This window comes from Schistocerca serialis, chromosome 12, assembly GCF_023864345.2.
Source record: "Schistocerca serialis cubense isolate TAMUIC-IGC-003099 chromosome 12, iqSchSeri2.2, whole genome shotgun sequence".
Taxonomy (NCBI): Eukaryota; Metazoa; Arthropoda; class Insecta; order Orthoptera; family Acrididae; genus Schistocerca; species Schistocerca serialis.
The window spans coordinates 56999816-57020480 of NC_064649.1; positions in this window are offsets into that span (position 1 = coordinate 56999816).

A 20665-nucleotide genomic window follows, 5' to 3' on the forward strand; every position below is an offset into this window, starting at 1 on the left:
GCAAAACACGCGAGAAATAGGAATCATGAGCACAGTGAGATGAAACAAATTTCTGTTAACTACGAACGGAAAGAAATATGTAAGACTAAAAATCAGGCGATACCAAAGCGAGACGACGAACTGATAAACTAGCAGCGCTCCAAGCGGTCTGGCAGTGAACCAATAGCACTTTACCGGAATTCATTATACGAGTTTACCCCCGTAGGTACTGCCGATTTAGACCATGTTAAAACAGAATGGAACCACTAATTTTAACAAATATACAGCGCCGCTGATCTTTTTAGCAATTTAAATATTGTTGATGAAGGCCGTCTGCTGCATTCTCAGTGGTCAGCTCCAAAGTTAGGTTGTAACCTCTCTGCATCTCAGCGTCATGGTGTCTACTACACAGCTGCAATACACATCTTAGAAAACTTTTACAAGCGTTTTTTACCTTTCCATGGATATTAAATCTATTTCCGGATGCTAATTCAATAAGCAATTTGACACACCACAAAGCATACGTCATTGCCGAATATAGATCACTGCTTTATCAAAAACTATTAGCTACTTATTCGACAGTGCAGGGCGTATTAGCATATTCTAAGTACAGTCTAGTCGAAAATTAACAAAAAAATTAAAGTCAATCAGTAGTTTATTAATATGGTGTGCATGGTTTGTAATACTTTTACCAGAGAATATTTTAGCTGTTTCAATCAGACCTTAGCTTTTTTGCGCAGTTACTATACGTGGAATACGTAGAAGTCAGCTTCTTTTATGGTGAATCATTTTAGAGGTATACAGTTTTTTATTCCATCCTGTAAGGCCTTTCTCAGGAAAGTTCATGGCGCCTGGAACTAGTTATGAGTGCCTGTGTCCGTTATGTCTGTAATGTTCGACTACATGATCACATTTGACCATCATACGCACAGCTATCGTGGCTGAGTGCAGACAAGCGTAGAGATTTCCATACCCGCTGCCTCCTTTACTGTCTTAGCAACGGGTACTGTATCTCGACCTTATCAAACTTGTCTGAACAACATGGCAGAAACATCTATTCCCATCTGAGCAAAATCCTTTCTATCCCACTCCATCGTTCATCCACCTTTTCGGAATCCTTCTCAGTAGTGGCATCGCGACTCTGGAATAACCTCCAGCACTAAATAAGAGAACTGAATAAAATCTTCAGCTTCAGAAGACAGTTAATAACATATCTATTAAGCAATACGGTCTACCCGACGGGAGGCAATTTTAAAGCAACAATAATGATTACCATTGTCCCTATACGCACGAGTTACCCTCGCAGATCTTTCTTTCTAGTCTGATCTTCCTCATTTCCCAGTATTCTTATCCGATGTAGTCTCCTCAAATTTCCTTTTCCCAGAACTCACTATATCAGAAAACATCCATTTTGTGCATAAATGCTTGTTGCGTCTGCTATTACAATTATTGTTATTAAAGTCAGAATCACAATGATAATAATTCTTATTATTGTTAGTATTACTCGAAAAGGTAGGATACGAGGTACTGGCAGAATTGAAGCTGTGAGGGCAGATCGTGAGTCATAATTGGATAGCTCAGTTGGTTGCACACTTGTCTACGAAAGGCAAAGGTCCTGAGTTCGAGTTTCGGTCCGGCACACATTTCTAATCTGCCAGGAATTTTCATTATTACTACTACTATTATCGCTATTCGTGGCAGCAGCTGCAGTCGTACAAGTACTGCTATTGTTCACTTTATTACTTCATAGTGCATAAATTATTGTTGCGTCTGCTGCTGTAATTATTGTTATTTAAGTCAGAATGATAATAATAATGAATCTTATTATTATCATTATTACTCCATAAGGTAGGAGACGAAGTACTGGCAGAATTGAAGCTGTGAGGGCGGATCTTCAGTCATGGCGCAAATGGTTCAAATTGCTCTGAGCACTATGGGACTTAACATCTGAGGTCATCAGTCCCCTAGAACTTAGAACTACTTAAACCTAACTAACCTAAGGACACCACACACATCCATTCCCGAGGCAGGATTCGAACATGCGACCGTAGCGGTTCGTATCCTGCCTCGGGCATGAATGTGTGTGATGTCCTTAGGTCAGTTAGGTTTAAGTAGTTTCTAGCGGACTGATGACCTCAGATGTTGTCCCATAGTGCTCAGAGCCATTTGAACCATTTTTTTACTTTTCTACAATTTACTCAATTTTTTGAAGCAAATTCTATGATACATCTTTTTCGAAAGTAAAAATCTCCGAGCACCTGAAAACACATGTTACCTTTTAGACTGTGAACAATAAATTACGAAAATATTCCTATTACTATACTTTTTGTTCACACCTAGTATATGTGAAACCCTGGTCCGGTGTAAGAGAAGGATGTTGCCCCTAATCAGATCAGGTTGAACTAATAAATAAATAAATAAATGCAAATAAATGATAATGCTGGTTTACTCGAGATGAACTTTAGTTGTTACTATACGCTCGAAGAACTGAAGATGGAAGACTTTGAAATAAACTCAGGAACCACCACAGTGCATACCAGAGGTGTTATTGGCAAATTGGTTTACGGAAGGCCTCAGCTGGGAGCTCACTTGCAGACTCGGCAGATGTGACAGGGCGGGAAGGCGTGGAGCCCCGACCGCCATGCGGGGAGGGAGAGGCAGCTGGTGCGGTAGTGGGGGGGACGCTCCCACCGCGCCGGCTGGTCGCTCGCTATTGGCGAACCCGCCCTTACGCCACGCGCTCCCCTTTCAGCATCCCCTGACCCCCGGGACCACCCCTAGCTGCCGACAAACTGCGGGCGACCGACCCCAACAACTGCGCCGACGTTCTCCCAGCTCCTCGGCTGCATTCCTGCACTGACGCGTCTGGAATTCGGAACATTTCTCAAATTACATACCTCCTCCAGTAATTTTCTGTCCGACTCTCGTTGCATTACTTATTAATTTCCGCTCTGAGGTGGCGCTACTGCCTCCTTCCGTATCTAGCTAATAGGAAACGGATAGCTGCTCTCCAGTGTCAACAACCAATTCATGCACACTTCGTGTTCTATACGTTTACATGCCGAAGTAAACACTGTAAGCTAATGAAAGAAGGTTATGAATAGCCCATTTTTTCTGACATCGGTCTTCTAACTGGTTTGGTGCGGTCCACCACGAATTCCTCTCCTGTGCCAACCTTTCTTCCTTCTCAGACTAGCACGTTCAACATACGTCCTCAATTGTTTGCTGGTTGAATTTCAATCTCTGTCTTCCTCTACAGTTCTTACAATCTACAGCTCCCTATCGTACATGGAAGCTATTTCCTGATGTCTTGACAGATGAGGTGTCGTCCTGTCCCTTCTACTTGTCAATGTTTTCCATACATCCCTTTACTCTCCGACGCTGCGGAGAACCTCCACATTCCTTAGCTTATCAGTCCACCTAACTTTAAACATTATTTTGTAGCATCAGATACCATGAGAGGTGGCCTGAGCCCCCTCTCATATTTCTATCTTACGATTTTCGTCTCTAATTGCATGCAGTGAAAAGTTGCTATTCCTTCACACGCGGACTTCCCACGCAGCGTCTCTCGTCACCCAGGTGGTCCGGTGACAGGCGGGGTCCACTGATCTCGAGAGGGTTAAGCCGATGTGTGTGAGGCAGTCGAGTGAATGCTTTCCAGACGCCGACATTGTCAAGAGACACGCCCGCCGGGGCCTGAAGTAGCGGCTGGGCTAGATGTTCCGTTACTTCGCAGAAACTTAGCGAAAACACTTTCTGGCGGGCTACCAGCGAGGCGTGGGAATGACTTGTGTACCCAGGCAGTTGTGGCGGGAAAATTCCCGCGCTTTCTGCAAAATAGTAACTGTGATTGGCTTGCTCAGGGCATAGCTCCGTGACGTAGCAAAATCAGCGCAGAAATTGGCGCCAAGAATCTCCATTGGTGGAATGGTAGTAGTCCGGCAATGGAGTGGAATTTTCCGCCGGTTTTCGAGTTGCTGATTGGAACGTTTACCACGGTCACTGTCGTGGGGGCGGGAATGTTCGGTGTTCGGCATTGTACGGGTGCTCTGGGTAGTCGTCTCTCGCCTTTCGGTCGAGGACGTCGAAGCAACCAGCCAACGCCTCCGGTACGCCAGATCGTGTTCTGGCAGTTAAGAAGACAGTTTGGTAATGTATGTCCGCAGCACCGGCAGATAGGGATTTTCCTAGGTGATAATCAGAGCTCAGCAGAGCGCGCCTGTTCGTCTTTTTCTAACTTTGTTCTGTCTTGAGTAGCAGCAATTAATGTTGGGTTAGCTGTGTGTCTCTCTTAAGATCTGAGTGGCAAGGAATTGGCTCCACATACCACTTCGTCTTAAACCTCACAATCTAGTTTAGGGACAACTTCACCTTCACAGCGTTTGTTTGAGTATCCAATTTGAGCCATGTTGATGTATTATAAATGTTTCATGTGTTTTTGTTTATTATTTTGTGTTTAGTCTTAATAAATCATATTGTTATTTTGGACATAAATTTCATTCTGTTAATCGGTAGAGCAACCCATCATTTCTCACTACGTGAATGAAACCTTCCTTTATTTAACTTATTTATGAAATGAAATTATTGCAGGTGCCAAACTCTTTTCTACTCCACTTGCAGGGTTGATTACAGTCAGTTCGCGTATATTTTTTAATCCATGTGCAACAGCAAAAGTCGGAGTTAGAATAGGGGGGGCTTAGAGCATTATTTACATATGTAGATTCTAGAAGAATTTAGTGTTAAATACACTGCTTGCCCCGGCACCTCGCAACTAAAGACTTCGATTCTCCGCATGGCGGCCCGAACGGTCACCCATCCAAGTGCCGGCCACGCCCGACAGCGCTTGACTTCAGTGATCTGACGGGAAGCGGTGTATCCACTACGGTAAGACCGTACCGCACGGTAGAACGATATCTGTGATAAGATTCGCTGGTGACATTCCTATGCTCAATGAAACTGAAGAAGAATTACATCTGTTGAATGGAACGAACTGCCTAATGAGTACAGAACATGGAGTGAGAGTAAATCGAAGAAAGACGGCAGTAATCAGAAGTAGGAGAAACAAGAAAAGCGAGAACCTTAACATCAGGAATATGGATAAGGAAACAGACAAAGTTAACGTATTCTGCCACTTGGGCAGCAAAATAGCCCATGATGGACGGAGCAATGAGGGCTTTTAGCAGACTAGCACTGGCAAAAAGGGAATTCCTGGCTAAGAGAAGTTTGCTAGCATCAAACAGTTGCATTACTGAATAAAGAAATTTATGAGAATGTACGTTTGGAGTACAGCATTGTATAGCCTCTGAATCATGGACCGTGGGAAAATCGAAACAGAATAGAATCGACGCATCTGAGATGTGGTATTACAGACGAATGTTGAAAATTAGGTGGAATGATAACGAAAGGAACGTGATGCTTTTCCGCAGAATCGGTGAGGAAAGGAGTATATAGAAAACACTGACAGGAAGAAGGGTTAGGTATCTGTTAGTACAGCAGGAAAAACCTTCCATTCTACTACAGGGAACTGTAGACGGTGGAAACTGTAGAGGAAGACAGAGATTGGAATACATCCAGCAAATAGTTGAGAATGCAGGTTGTAAGTGCTACTCTGAGATGAGGAGGTTGGCACAGGAGAGGAATTTGTGGTGGGTCGCATCAAACCAGTCAGAAGACTGATGACCGAAAAAAAAAAAACAGTCAGCAGAGATGAGATTTGTAAGAACTGTCAAAGGTTGCTCAAGGAGGAATCACATAAAAAATTATGATATCCTGGCAGAATTGGGAACCTGTAATTTAAATGAGACGATAGAAGAATACAGGGAAGAATAGAGACAACATCCCAGCGGATGGACGAAGACAGAATTCTAGTCGTTACAACCCTGTACAAGCTCTCAGGAAGAAGAGACGTAGGATGGCCTAGAAAGAAATGCAGTTAATTATGTGAAGTCGGAATAGGTGCATTGCCTAAGCCCTGAAGCGTAGAAAAAGAAAGAGAAAAAGAAGAAGGAGAAGAAGAAGAAGAGGAGGAGGAAGAGTATTTCTTGTAATAGATGACTGAATCTAAAAAAATTAAAATTCTGTCAAAAGCTGCATTCAAGTTAGAATCTTCGTATACTCGTATGTCTTGAGGTAATGTAACTCACGGCACGCAAAGTTACCCAGACTATATTCATCAAGTATTTGAGAGAGACAGCACCTAATGGAAAGGGAAAAAGTTTATCACTTACTACATTTTCGATGTTAAGGCAGTTAAACATCGGTATCAGGCACGACGTTTTAACTGATTAATTATTTATTACTCATTTTTTAGACAGTAGCCACGTATACAACGACATGTCCCTGCAAAGCTATATGATTATACGACACACAGTTAAGGAGATATGATGTCATACTCTACTTGAAATTGTCAAGGCAGCAGGGATAAAATACAGGCAGCGAAAAGCTATTTACAAGTTGTACAGAAACCAGATGGCAGTAATAAGAGTCGAGGAACATGAAAGGGAAGCAGTGGTTGAGAAGGGAGTGGGGAACGTTGTAGCCTATCCCCTACGTTATTCCCTCCATTAACTGTGCATTCAGCAAGCCGTACAGGAAACCAAAGAAAAATTTGGGGTAGAAATTAAAGTCGATAACGGAATAGACAGTATCTTGAATGGAGGACATAAGATGAACACCAACAAAAGCAGAGCAAGGATAATGGAAACAGTCGACTTAAATCAGGTGGTGCTGAGAGAATTAGATTAGGAAACGAGACACATAAGATAGTACATGAGCTTTGCTGTTTGGGCAGCAAAATAACTATGATGACCGAAATAGAGAGGAATTGAAATGTAGACTGCCAATGTCAAGAAAGGCGTCTCTGAAGAAAAGAAATTTTTTAACGTCGAATATAGGTTTAATATCAGGAAGTAGTTTCTGAAAGTATTTGTATGGCGTATGGAAGTGAAACATGGACGACAAAGAGTTTGGACAAGAAGAGAATAGAAGCTTTCGAAATGTGGTGCTCCAGAAGAATACTGAAGATTAGATGGGTCGATCATGTAATTAACGAGGAGGTAGTGAATAAAATTGGGGAGAAAAAAAATTGTGGCACAAACTGACTAGAAGAAGGGATTGGTTGGCAGGACACATTATGATACGTCAAGGGATAATCAGTGTCGTATGGGAGGGAGGTGTGAGGGGTAAAAATCGCAGAATTCACTGCGAAAATATGATTTTAAGTAGTTTTTCGACCGCCATACAATATTATGGTCCCTTATGAATCTTTGTTCGCGTAAGGTTGGAGTCTGTCGTATTCCTAGCAGTTGTCGCTTGCCATTTTAGATCAGACTATCAGGACCGTGGATGGATGAGGTAGTAAACATAAACGACATATACAATCGTAACGAATGAGCTCACTTTTGCTACAGCAGAACATTGCCTTGGCGCTGGTCGTCATGTGGAAGAACAAGAAGATTTTGGCATGCACTTCTCGCTATTGCGACAGTGTTACTAAGGAATCAGTTGAAATTAAGTTAACACATGACTTTTAAATAAAACTGGAGTTTTTTTCTTAATTTTTGCATGGAATCCTGGTCACTCCCTGCTGAAGCAACAGAGAGACAGAGTTAATAGCACCTCAGTCGTTGGTTATTAATGTTCACTATGGATGACTTTTGTCATCGATTATCTTCAGCTGTGGGGTGGCGCAGTGCTTACAGTGAGTGTGTGTGTGTGTGTGTGTGTGTGTGTGTGTGTGTCTGACTGTATAATCTTTCAGCATATACTCTGCATACCGTGGTTTTAAATTTCTTTAGATTTCTGCCCTACAAATGATCGGGTGTGCACCTATCGAAGTATCGGTGGTTATCGAAGACGTCAGCCTGCACATCATGTACCGAAGGTAGGGCGTGGGTACCACACCGGTATTCATCTAGTCGGATGTGAAAAACTGGCGAAAAGTTATATCCAGGATAGATGGTACACAGGGGTACGATTCGCAGCATAACCATGTTAATCTGTTGATAATACGTAGCTGATATGTCTTTCTTATCTTTGAAAGTTGCATTTACACGATGTCGTATTCTTACTGTATCCGAAGTAATTGTACATACTGGCAGATTCGGGTTTGTCGGCGCAGATCTGAGTGTGGGAAATGAATTCAGTTACAGTACCACTTAATTCTTGTAAATTAGAAGCTGTCGCAATCTCATATACTTCGTTCTCCGTTGATTCCCGTTGCTATATCAGTCAGCAGCGATCTCTTCTTAACAAACTTTTAATGTGCTACTGGTCGACGTTTAAATGGTACAGTAAGTCTTTTTAATTAGTCCATTTCGTTCATTACTTTACCGAAATTAAGTGATTCGTGTCCATTAAATTCACATGAAAAATTAACTGGCTTACTCGCAAGCGTAATTTCACTCCATCGGAGATGTTATAGCCCGCCACTTGGTCGACAAATGCTGTCTCTGAGAGGGAATGTTATTCTTCGGTAAAAATCGTTAAACTGTCCTTTTCTGTCACACGCCCGCTTTGACTTATCATCATACGACTGCTTTAAACATGTGTGATAGTCTCAATTACTATATAAACGATAGTAGTCTATTTTTAGCAGTTAACTTCTTCGCAAGAAACTGTCGTAAATCGAGTACGCCAGAGGTAACCTCCACTTCATAGCCGTTAAACCCTATCACCTCTGACCTAGATAACCGAAATCAGTAACCGAATTCAGTAACAAGTCAGTAACAGGTCAAGATTTAAATTGGACCCACTTCCCGGGAAACTCGTTAAGGTTTGCTGCACGTCACTGTCCCTTTTTTAAGTGTAATGCAACCTGCCACAAACTCAGTTGCGTTTCCGCAAAATAACACTTTCCGCCAAATATCTCCTTGCACATTTTCAGTCATTCGGATTTAAACTTGGGTTATATTTCCATTTGGAGAGAAATTCCTCCGATACGAACTTCTCAAAATTATTTTTAAATTACGATTCTGATTCTGGCAGATTTCAACTAAACGCTATTTTCATCACAGTTTTATTGACATAACACCTACCCCATGTACATAGCATGGGGGCTTAATTAAATAAAATGAAATTATTTTTTTAGTTTTTTAATAGCTGTATGTCCGATTACGCTGTGTCTCGTAATCGGTTGGCCCTGACTAGTATTATTACGCTATCTGACTGCAAAGAACAACAACAAAGAATGAAATGAAAATTTTCATAAACACAGTTCATTAATTAAGTCCCCAGCAACTATAAAACCTACAAAACCAAAGCACAAATGTAATTGTTCTGTGTGTGGGAGTGTGACTCAACGCACACACCTGGCACGGTTCTTCTTCAACGAGACAAGAAATTTCAAATACCATTTATACTGACTTGATAAAAGAAAATTACAAATACTATAATTGCGTAAGGAAAGCAGAATTAAACTCTAATACAAGAACACATGCCAGATGCTTGTTGACTGAACCTGTAATGACGCATTATTTAAAACATGGAAATAATGAAAAAAAACACGCAATATTTTACCTTCATATATATTGACGAAATGCACTCTGATCATTACAATATCTTCATTAGAATATCATCTGCTATCTCTCCCATCAAATAACTGCATAAAACATGGAACAATCACTTCTTACTACAACATCTCGACAAGCCTTGCCCACTCGCACATCTCAACACGAACTGTCTACTACGAGCTCTGCCCACGCACTGACTGCTACGAGTTCTTAACAAGCACTGTGGAGGCGGCTTAATAGTACTCTTTGGCGCAATCTCTGGCGCAGTGGCTCAGTGTAGCCAACTTTCAACATGCACACAATTGAAAGCACGTACAGAACTGCACTTCACAAAATTATAAATTCATAGGTCTGTTACTTTTTTTGTTGAAGTAGGAAGGAACTCTGTGCTCCAGTTATCTTCTTACAGGAGGCGGAACTGTCTAGTTGGGTTTTCGTTTCAGTTCTTGCGGCTCCAAAGACCCCCTTTGCTGCCATGATGCTGCCGTTCCGCTCGTGAAACAAAGAGGTAACAAGTTCTGTTGACACAGTTTCGAATAATTTACATATTAGCTATATAAATAAAAATCAGTTGCAACATGTATGAGAGATCATCGCTTCAGAACGGCTGAACCGATTTGGCTGATTTCGTTGTTGTTGTTGTTGTGTTCGTAATCGTCAGAACAATCGTCATCATCATTTTCTTGGGCCTTTGTCCCACTGCAACAGGTGGTCGACCCTGTTACTATGGATTTGGCAATGTGTCAGAGGGTGGCTGGATGCCCTTCTTGTGGCCACTCCGTACCCCCCGGCACGGAAGTATTGAACCCCGGCTGTCTGCGTCTAGTGTAAGCCAACGTGCGAACGTTTTTCAGATGTCTGCGAGTCGTGTAACTGAGGCCGGACATGGGAACCAGTCCGGTATTCACCTAATGAGATGTGGAAAACCGCCTAAAAACCACATCCAGGCTGGCCGACACATGGGCCCTCGTCGTTAATCGGACGAGCGGATTCGATGTGGGGCCAGCGCGCCTATCCGAGTCCAGGAAGCTAACCTGGCGGTTAATCGTCAGAACAATATTTGTATGAAAGAAAATTTTTGGAACATCTACTGGAAATGTTGAAAATTTTTGATGGTATTTTTGTACGAAAATCTCGATGAAAGAAATATGACGGTCGGCTTGACAGTTACATTTCTTCATAACAACAAATTCCGCTTTGAATATTGATATTTTGCGAGGTAGAATACATTGAAAGCGATATTTCAATCTGTTATCGGTGGTGACCGTACCTTCGGTGTGTTGCTAAGATTGAATTGATGTCATTTCGTGGTAATTGGATGTGTTGCAAACATTCAATTGATTCAGTTCGTGGTTTATTATTTGTAAAAAATGCCACCAGTGAGGCGTCGAAATATCGGTCAGCGTACACGTATCGCAGGCCATCTAGATGACCATCGAATCAGTGAGACTCAAATGGTTCAAATGGCTCGAGCACTATGGGACGTAACTTCTGAGGTCATCAGTCCCCTAGAACTTAGAACTACTTTAACCTAACTAACCTAAGAACATCAGACACATCCATGCCCGAGGCAGGATTCGAACCTGCGACCGTAGCTGTCGTGCTGTTCCAGACTGTAGCGCCTAGAACCGCTCGGCCACTCCGGCCGGCAGTGAGACTCACGAAGAGCGTAGACAGCATTTGCAGGAAAATCGAATAAGAATAAGCCCGATGCATTATGACTCCGGAACAACAGATAAAGGAAATCCACAGTGAAGGGGAGAGGAAATGCGCAGAAAGGAGGGGACGGAGGATATGGACTGAGATGAGGGAGGAGGAAATGTATATAGAGAGAGTGCGGGATAAGAGATGTACAGGGAGCAGGAGGAAGATAATGGATAGAGACAGGGGAGACGAGGAGCAGATAGACAAATGGAGGGGGGGACGAGGAGTGGGATGGAGAGAGGGAGACAAGAAGATTAGGACGTATATTAATTTCTCATACATACTGAGCAATTGCCAAGTTCGCTAGTTAATAATAAAAATTCTATTCCTATTAACACACTATCCCGTAAACGAGCACACCATTTATCATCGTTTATGGTAGAGTCAGCAGTAACTTGTTCAAAAATAAAGCAACAAGCAGAAATTTTGCAAGGTTGCGTTTATTTTGCCACAAAACAGTGTATACGGGTTATAGTAAAGTAGAAACAATGTAAAGAACACAGCACGGAAACAACTGGAAATTGCATAACGATGGACAAAAATGTTCTTCGTTTTTTCCAACTTAACGGATCTGCACACACATTCAGACAACTGGCTAACGTGCTCAGTGTGGTGTGTGACCACCTCTGGTACCACTATAGGGTTGACAACGACGGACGTACTGTGAAAGATGTCACCAATCTCATGTTGAGGCAATAACGCCCATTCTTGCTGCAGAGCTGCTCTTAAGCTTTGGAGAGGGGTTGGTGGAAGGTGACGTGATGCAATCCGTCTCCCTACTGCATCCTACACATGCTCTGTGGGATTGAAATCGGAAGGGCGAGCGGGCCACGCCGCGCATTCAGTATCTTCCAAGAAAACATCGACACCCCGTGCTCGATGACGTCGAGCATTAGCGTCCATCAGTACGAAGTCTAAGCCCACAACCGTTCGTAAAATCACACATGAAGAGCCAAGATCTTGTCACTATACCTGAAACCAGTGAAACCTTGCCTATTCACCTGCACAATATCAGGAAGAGCAGTTCGAGTGGTCAACGTAATCATTCCCCATACCACTGGGCTATCTCCTCGATGTCGGTCTCTTTCCACAATGTTTGGGTCCCCTAATCGTGTCCCACGTTCCGTCCAGATGCGAATCCGTCGCGAATCACTCTCCATACCAAATCGGTACCTATCTACGAAAAGGACCTTGGCCTACTGTTGTATCGTCCAGGTGACGTGTTGATGACTCTACTCTTGATGTTTCCTTGCGTGGAGACCTGTCAGAGGTACACATGCATCAGGTCTCCGACAATAAAGGCTACTCTGCCGAAGTCTTCCGTACACCGCTTGTCTCGATACAATACGTCCGGTGGATGGTGCGAGGTCAAATGCCAGTGGCCGTGCAGTAATGAGGCTGTACAGTCGTGCCCTTACGGTCAAATGCCGGTTCTCTCTTTGTGATATCACACGTGGTCGGCCCTGCCCTGGTCTTCGGGGTACAACTTCGCTCCGTCTAAATTGTCGCCAAATCCGAGAAACAACAGAACAAATTACATTTAGCCTTCGGGCCACATCCGTTTGCGACTGTCCTGCTTCCATTTTTCTTATGGGTCACCACTGCAGCGAGTCTGGTAGACGTTCTGTTTGTGCCATACTGCACCGTCTGTGACTGTGTACACAGCGGACAGTGGTTGTGGGTGTGGGACTACCTGACAAACACTATCCCGTCTGATAGGTGCCCTGACCTCATCGTTCTGGTCGTACATAAAGCACACCAGTGGCAAGACAGAATCAATACCTTCACAGCGCGATAACAAAGGCGAAGTCACTGATGACAGTGCCACTAAAGCAGAGTTATTAAACACGGTTTTCCGAAACTCCTTCACCAAAGAAGTCGAAGTAAATATTTCTGAATTCCAATCAAGAACAACTGCCAAGATTAGAAACACAGAAGTAGACATCCTCGGTGTAACAAAGCAACTTAAATCACCTAATAAAGGCAAGGCCTTCGGTCCAGATTGTATACCAGTCAGGTTCCTCTCAGAGTATGCAGATAAATTAGCTCCATATTTAGCAGTTATATACAACCACTCTCTACACAGAAAGATACGTACCTAAAGACTGCAAAATTGCTCAAGTCACACCAATACCCAAAAAGGGAAGTAGGAGTAATCCGCTGAACTACAGGCCTATATCACTAACGTTGATTTGCAGTAGGGTTTTAGAACATATACCGTATTCGAACATTATGAAGTACCTCGAAGAAAACGAATTATTGACATATAGTAAGCACGGATTCAGAAAATATCGTTCTTGTGAAACACGGCTAGCTCTTTATACTGATGAAGTAATAAGTGCTATCGACAGAGGATATCAAATTGATTCCATATTTTTAGATTTCCAGAAGGTTTTCGATACCGTTTCTCACAAGCGTCTTCTAATCAAATTGCGTACCAACGGAGTATCGCCTCAGTTGTGCTACTGGATTCGTGATTTCCTGTCAGAAAGGTCACAGTTCGTAGTAATACAGGGAAAGTCATCGAGTAAAACAGAAGTAATATCCGGCGTTCCCCAAGAAAGTGTTAGGCCCTCTATTGTTCCTGATCTATATTAACGACATAGGAGACAATCTGAGTAGCCGTCTTAGATTGTTTGCAGATGATGCTGTCATTTACCGTCTTGTAAAGTCATCAGATGATCAGAACGACTTGCAAAATGATTTAGATATCTGTATAGTGCGACAAGTAGCAATTGACCCTGAATAAGGAAAAGTGCGATGTTATTCACATGAGTACTAGAAGAAATCAGCTAATTTTCGATTACACGATGTCACACAAATCTGAGGGCTGTAAATTCAACTAAATACTTGGGGATTACAATTACACATAACCTAAATTGGAATGATCACATAGATAGTATTGTGGGTAGAGCAAACCAAAGACTGCGATTCATTGGCAGAACGGGTCTACCAAAGAGACTGCTTACACTACGCTTGTCCGCCCTATTGTGGAGTACTGCTGTGCGGTGTGGGATCCGCATCAGGTGAGACTGACGGATGACATCGAAAAAGTGCAAAGAAGGGCAGCTCGTTTTGTATTATCGCGAAACAGGGGAGATAGTGTCACAGACATGATACGTGAATTGGAGAGGCAATCACTAAAACAAAGGCGTTTTTCGTTGCGACGGGATCTTCTCATGAAATTTCAATCACCCGTTTTCTCCTCCGATTGCGAAAACATTCTGTTGGCACCCATCTACATAGGGAGAGATGATTATCACGATAAAATAAGAGAAATCAGGGCTCGCACGGAAAAATTTAAGTGCTCGTTTTTCCCGCGCACTGTTCGAGAGTGGAGCCGTAGAGAGACAACATGAAGGTGGTTCATTGAACCCTCCACCAGGCACTTGATTGTGAATAGCAGAGTAATCACGTAGATGCAGACGTAGATCGTTCACGTGGTTGTCCGTTAACAGGAAATTCCATCTTCCGTGCGGAACACGTATTGTACGAACGCCTGTTGACGTCTTGTGTGATTATACCGTGAATTAGATAGAAGACGGGAAATAGCGGTTTGTTTACTTAATTCTGGACACCAGTCTATATTCTGGATCAGTACACCGGAACACAGGCCGCCGTCGGTCTGATGCAGTTCAGGACCGGCGCGCCTCCCTGTGTTCCGACAGCGGGTGCTCTAACGCGCTCGGCTATGCGGCTACGAGGCTGCTTGCGAACTGTCTCTCATTCATTACACGTCTACTGAAAATGACCAATCAGTCAAAACGGGATTAGCCATTACAGCTTTTACGTAACCATTAGGCTGAAATTAACTAGCCTCCCGACCATTGTTTACGCCCTGAACGTGTTTGTTTACACACATTGCGTTGGGAGGGACATAAAGCTCCCCTGGCGGCGGTACATACCGCTACTGTGCGCAGAACAGGACACAAAGAAGCGCTGGAACGACGCAGTAACAATGCGAAGTCGCCATTCCCGGTGTAGCATTCAGACAGCCGCTCCGCCATTCGTCAGGCGAGGCACTTTGTATTCACGGCAGGAGGCCGCTTTTACGACGCAGGCGCCGAGCGCATCATCCACCCTCTGCCACATGGCACGTTAGACCGTAACTTACAGCACCGATCAACGTAACACTAAAAAAATTACGCAACCAAAACGCACATGTTCTACCATTTCCAGCCCTCGATTCGTAACAATTTTATTTTATTTTTCTGCCTGAGAAGTTAATACTCTTTTTTACGGTTCCCTTCGCTAGCAGTTTCTGTGTTGAAGCCACAACGCGAGAGACCAGATATCGCCAGGTCCTGGAGGGATCCCCTTCGGAGAATATTTACAACCCTGGACCGTCCCCGTTTAGTGCTGGCTGACCATAAATTATCTTCCCGTAATTAAATGCCTTCTCCGGCAACCCCAAGCGAAGGGCATTCTCCCCTACAATCACACTTCCAGTACGGCAGTATGACTGCAAATACGGACGAAACCGGAAGTTCGCTTACTGTCTTCCCCCAGTGCCGAACCATGATATACAATTACTGTGTAACCTAACAATTATTATTATTAAATTAGGACAGGAAAGGGGAGAAATAGTTGACAACTGAGTGAAATAAGGTTGTTGTCTATCACCGATGCTATTCATTCGGTACAACTGAGCAAGCAGTGAAGGAAACCCAGGAGAAATTTGGAGAAGGAATTGAAGTTTGAAGAGAACAAATAAAAACACTGGATTCTGACGATGTAATTCTGTTAAAGATGCAAAGGATTTGGAAGAGCAGTTGAACCAACTGTTAAGCGTCCTCAGAAACGGTTATAAAATGAACAGAAAAGGAGTAAAAGAAAGGTAACAGAACGTAGGCGAATTAAACTGGGCGATGTTGATGAAATTAGATCAGAAAATGATACACTAAAAGTGGTAAGCTAGTCGTAAAATAAATGTAAACAGAGTGATGAATTAAATAAACTGCGATGTCCTCATGAAGATATGCTTTCGAAATCGCATGTAATGACAGCCTATCCCACTAAAAGCAAGAGAATATGAAGACAGTATTAGAGCCATAAGAAGCATAGAGCTATTCCTATGACTGACACTTTTGTGTCACGTACAACAGTATTGCCTGAAGTGAACAGATTTGCTTACTGGTGGGCTTCGCTCTAGTTTCCAATTTTTAATGAAATTATTTCATCCTCAAAAGACGAACTCTGTTCAAAAATTCTAACGTCTGTGGCTCTAATGAAACAATAATTTTTTTTTTTTAGTCAGGAAACAATTTTATTGTTTCTGTTTGTTATCACGTCTGCGTGATAGTTTTCTCTTCAGCTGCAGTCATGCTAGCGTATCTAGCAGGTCAAATGAAGTAGGTACTGCATTCCACATGCCAGTTTCCTATTTCACGCATTCGTAAACCGGTTTGTTTGGAAGTGTAGAGGACAAAACTGGACATTCTTGCACAGATATACGATGTCTTTCTGCAGCTCATCATGTATTCTATTGTTTGCTGTCTATGTTTTCAGAATGAAATTTTGTCTCTGCAGCGAATATTGCGCTGATATGAAATTTCATGGCAGAATAAAACTGTGTGCCGGACCGAGACTAGAACTCGAGACTCATTCTCTTTCGCGAGCAGATGCTCTACCATGTGAGGTACGCAAGCACGACTCACAACCCCCCCCCCCAATCACAGCTCTAATTCCGCTAGTACCTCGTCTCCTGCGTCCCAAACTTCACAGAAGCTCTCCACAGCGTGGGGGATGTTTCCAGAATGAAATTTTCACTCTGCAGCGGAGTGTGCGCCAATATGAAACCTCCTCGTGGCAGATTAAAATTATGTGCTGGACCGAGACGAGCTGCCAGGAAGTGTCTATGTCTTGTTCTTAAAAAGAAATTCAACAGTTCAGTAAATGTCTGTGTGCAACAAGAAAACCACAGCTGGATAGTCCTATACTGGACTGTTTCACACCTCTTGAGGTCCTTAGCAACCCTTAGAATGACATATTTGGTGCTTTGTTTTTCCAGTAGTTACAATGTGTTACTCCATGTTCGGTCCCTTTTGTACAACCCATGTTACAAATCAGTACAATCTATGATATTCGCATTCATCGCATATCGTACTCAACAGCGAAGCTTACTGCCCACTTGTGCTGCTGTCGCACTGTATAACGAAAGTGAGCAGGGACTGTATAGATCAGTACTCTGTCTGATGACTACAGATTACTAATCGGAGTTCCACATTTCATGGTGGGCGGTAGGAGCTTTAAAAACATTTTCATTAGGTTTCCACGAAATTTTGACATAAAATGCTTGCGTAATCTCGTCTTAGAGAAGATGGATAGATAATTTACTAAATCTAATCCACGAGCCATCCAACTCCAGGAGCTGAGAATCGTTAGAGTTGCTTCCGCAGATTGTGAACCATTAATTAGTAGTTCCAAAACAGAATTAAGCAGAATGATGTGAACTGTTACAAAATCGGTGAGAAAATAGGAAAACATATTAATTAAGAGGGGCGTTCAATAATAAGTAGTTCAACCACATTGTTTTCTGCAAGAAGGTTGGTTTTATTCAGGATTCTAATACGCCATATTATTCCCCACTCTTTTGGCTACAAGTCCGCAGCTCGTGGTTTCGCGGTAGCGTTCTCGCTTCCCGAGCACAGGGTCTCGGGTTCGATTCCCGGCGGGGTCAGGGATTTTCACCTGACTCGTGATGACTGGGTGTTGTTGCGTCGTCTTCATCATCATCACTCATCCCCATTACGGTCGGAGGAAGGCAATGGCAAATTACCTCCATTAGGACCTTGCCTAGTACGGCGGTGCGGGTCTCCCGCATCGTTCCCCTACGCTCTGTCAAGGAGTATGGGACATCATCATCATCAGTTGGCTACAATGTCAGAGCCAACATCTTGTTGTATCAATAACCTCCCGATCATCCACGTACTGCTACCGTGGAGAGAATGCTTTATTGGGCCAAACAGACAGAAGTCGGAAGGTGCGAGATCTGGGCTATAGGGTGAGTCCCAACGGGCACACACCTTTGAGTACCCCAACTGGTGGACGAGTGTGTTTGCATTACCAACAGTGACGACCAGTTGAGCAATGTGTTTAACGGTGATCCGTCGATCATCTCGAATGAGAGGGTCCTCACGTTCCCACACTGCAGGAGTCACAGCTGTGTGCAGCTGGCCCGCACGTGACATTTCGGATAGGTTTGTGCGACCTCGTAGCGATGATGACAGACGCCTCGCCCAACGACTCACCGTGCTTTTGTTTGCAGCCAGTTCTCCGTAGACATTCTGCAAACGCAGTGAGTATCTGCGATGCTCTGGTTTTCCGCCAAGAGAAACTAAATGACAGCTCTCTGCTTGCAACGCACCTCCGCTGCAGACGCCATTTTGGAGGCCGTGTATAGCTCCGCCATCTATTGGAACTTCATGAAACTACAGGGGCTGAAGCGAGGATATTCCATGATAGCCCACAAAAAACTCAGCATCCTTTCAACTGAAACTGACATAGAAAAACTGGTGTTGCGTTGCTTATTGAAAGCTCCTCGCATTTTAAAAATATTATTATTACTTTTGTATCGAGGAGAGCACAGTAGAATTATTTACAAATTCAAAACATATTTACAACATATATAAAACACTATGAACAAGTTAAATTTATTTTGAGGCCCAGAATTCGGCATTCTTGATTGATGGAACGCTTGCGAAACCAGATCATCCAGCGCGCAGCCTTCAGACAACTTCGGGCAGACCAAGAGGTGTTCAGCATTTTGAAGTTCTTGTTCACAGATTGCTTGTTGCCCCACTGCTGCAAGTTTTATTTGCACCGCATCACTCCGCTTCGCCATTTGTTTAGATACTTACTTAAGGTTTTGCTTATCACATCCTGTTACCTGTTTCGCCACAGTTCTATTGGACGAGCGGGCGATGACGTAGTTGCATCAGTTGTTCGAAGAAAGCTCTTTCTCGACTTCAGATTAGGATACAATTCTTTGCTTCCAGACATGGGATGTCTGGAATCTTTTTCCCTTAAACCTTTGCCGCAGTTCTTTGTCTAATATCCAGGCGTACCATTCCTATAAAATGCTAGAATTTGGCAAGTGGATTTAGTCGCAGGCGACCAGTTATGATGCTTTCTGTCGCGTTAAGAGCGATTCCAATGAGCGTTGTGTGTGCAGAGTTCTGGCTAAATGGTGCTGCGTATTCTATATGGAGAAACATAGAGGTAGATCAGACATTCGTAGAACATTAGGTTGGGTCACCATGTGCTGTTGGTGACCTTGGGAATAGTATTATTTCGGCTGCAGACTTTGAGCTTCATGTTACCGCAATGGTCTTTGGAGGTAAGTGTACGATCGAGATTAACTCCGAAGTGTGTAGGAGCACCTCAGTGTTGTGCGGGGAGCGTTCAGTAAGTATTTTAACATTTTTTTTCCTCTGCCGATTTCGGTTGAAAAAAATGCAGAATTTGTTGTGGGTTGTCGTGAAGTATTCCCGCTTCGGCCCCTTCAAAATGGCGCCTGAAACAGAGGTGCGCTCCAACAAATAGCTGTCTGCCCGAACACCAGAGCATTGCAGATATTCTAGACGGTTGGAGAATGTGTACGGAGACCGGGCAGTCAACAAAAGCACGGTGAGTCGTCGGGCGGGGCGTCTGTCATCATCGCAACAAGGTCGAGCAAACCTGTCGGATCTCCCGCGTGCCGGCCGGCCGCTACAGCTGCAACTCCTGCAGTGTTGGAACGTGCGGACATTCTCATAGCCAGATACCTCGCTGCCAACTGGACGTCTCGGTTGGTAGAACTAATCCACCAGTTGGAGTACTCAAGGGCGAGTGCCCGCTGGGTTTCTCGCCGCCTAGTAGAAGACCATGAGGAGCAACGAAGGGCCATCTGTGCGGAACTGCTTGCACGTTACGAGACTGATAGTGACAATTTCTCGTCCAACATCATCACAGGCAACCAGATGGCAGTTATAAGAGTCGAGGGGCATGAAAGGGAAGCAGTGGTTGGGAAGGGAGTGAGACAGGGTTGTAGCCTATCCCCGATGTTATTCAATCTGTATATTGAGCAAGCAGTAAAGGAAACAAAAGAAAAATTCGGAGTAGGAATTAAAATCCATGGAGAAGAAATAAAAACTCTGAGGTTCGCCGATGACATTGTAATTCTGTCAGAGACAGCAAAGGACTTGGAAGAGCAGCTGAACGGAATGGACAGTGTCTTGAAAGGAGGATATATGATGAACATCAACAAAAGCAAAACGAGGATAATGGAATGTAGTCGAACTAAATCGGGTGATGCTGAGGGAATTAGATCAGGAAATGAGACAATTAAAGTAGTGAAGTAGTTTTGCTATTTGGGGAACAAAATTAACTGATGATGGTAGAAGTAAAGAGGATATAAAATGTAGACTGGCAATGGCATGGAAAGCGTTTCTGCAGAAGAGAAATTTGTTAACATCGAGTATAGATTTAAGTGT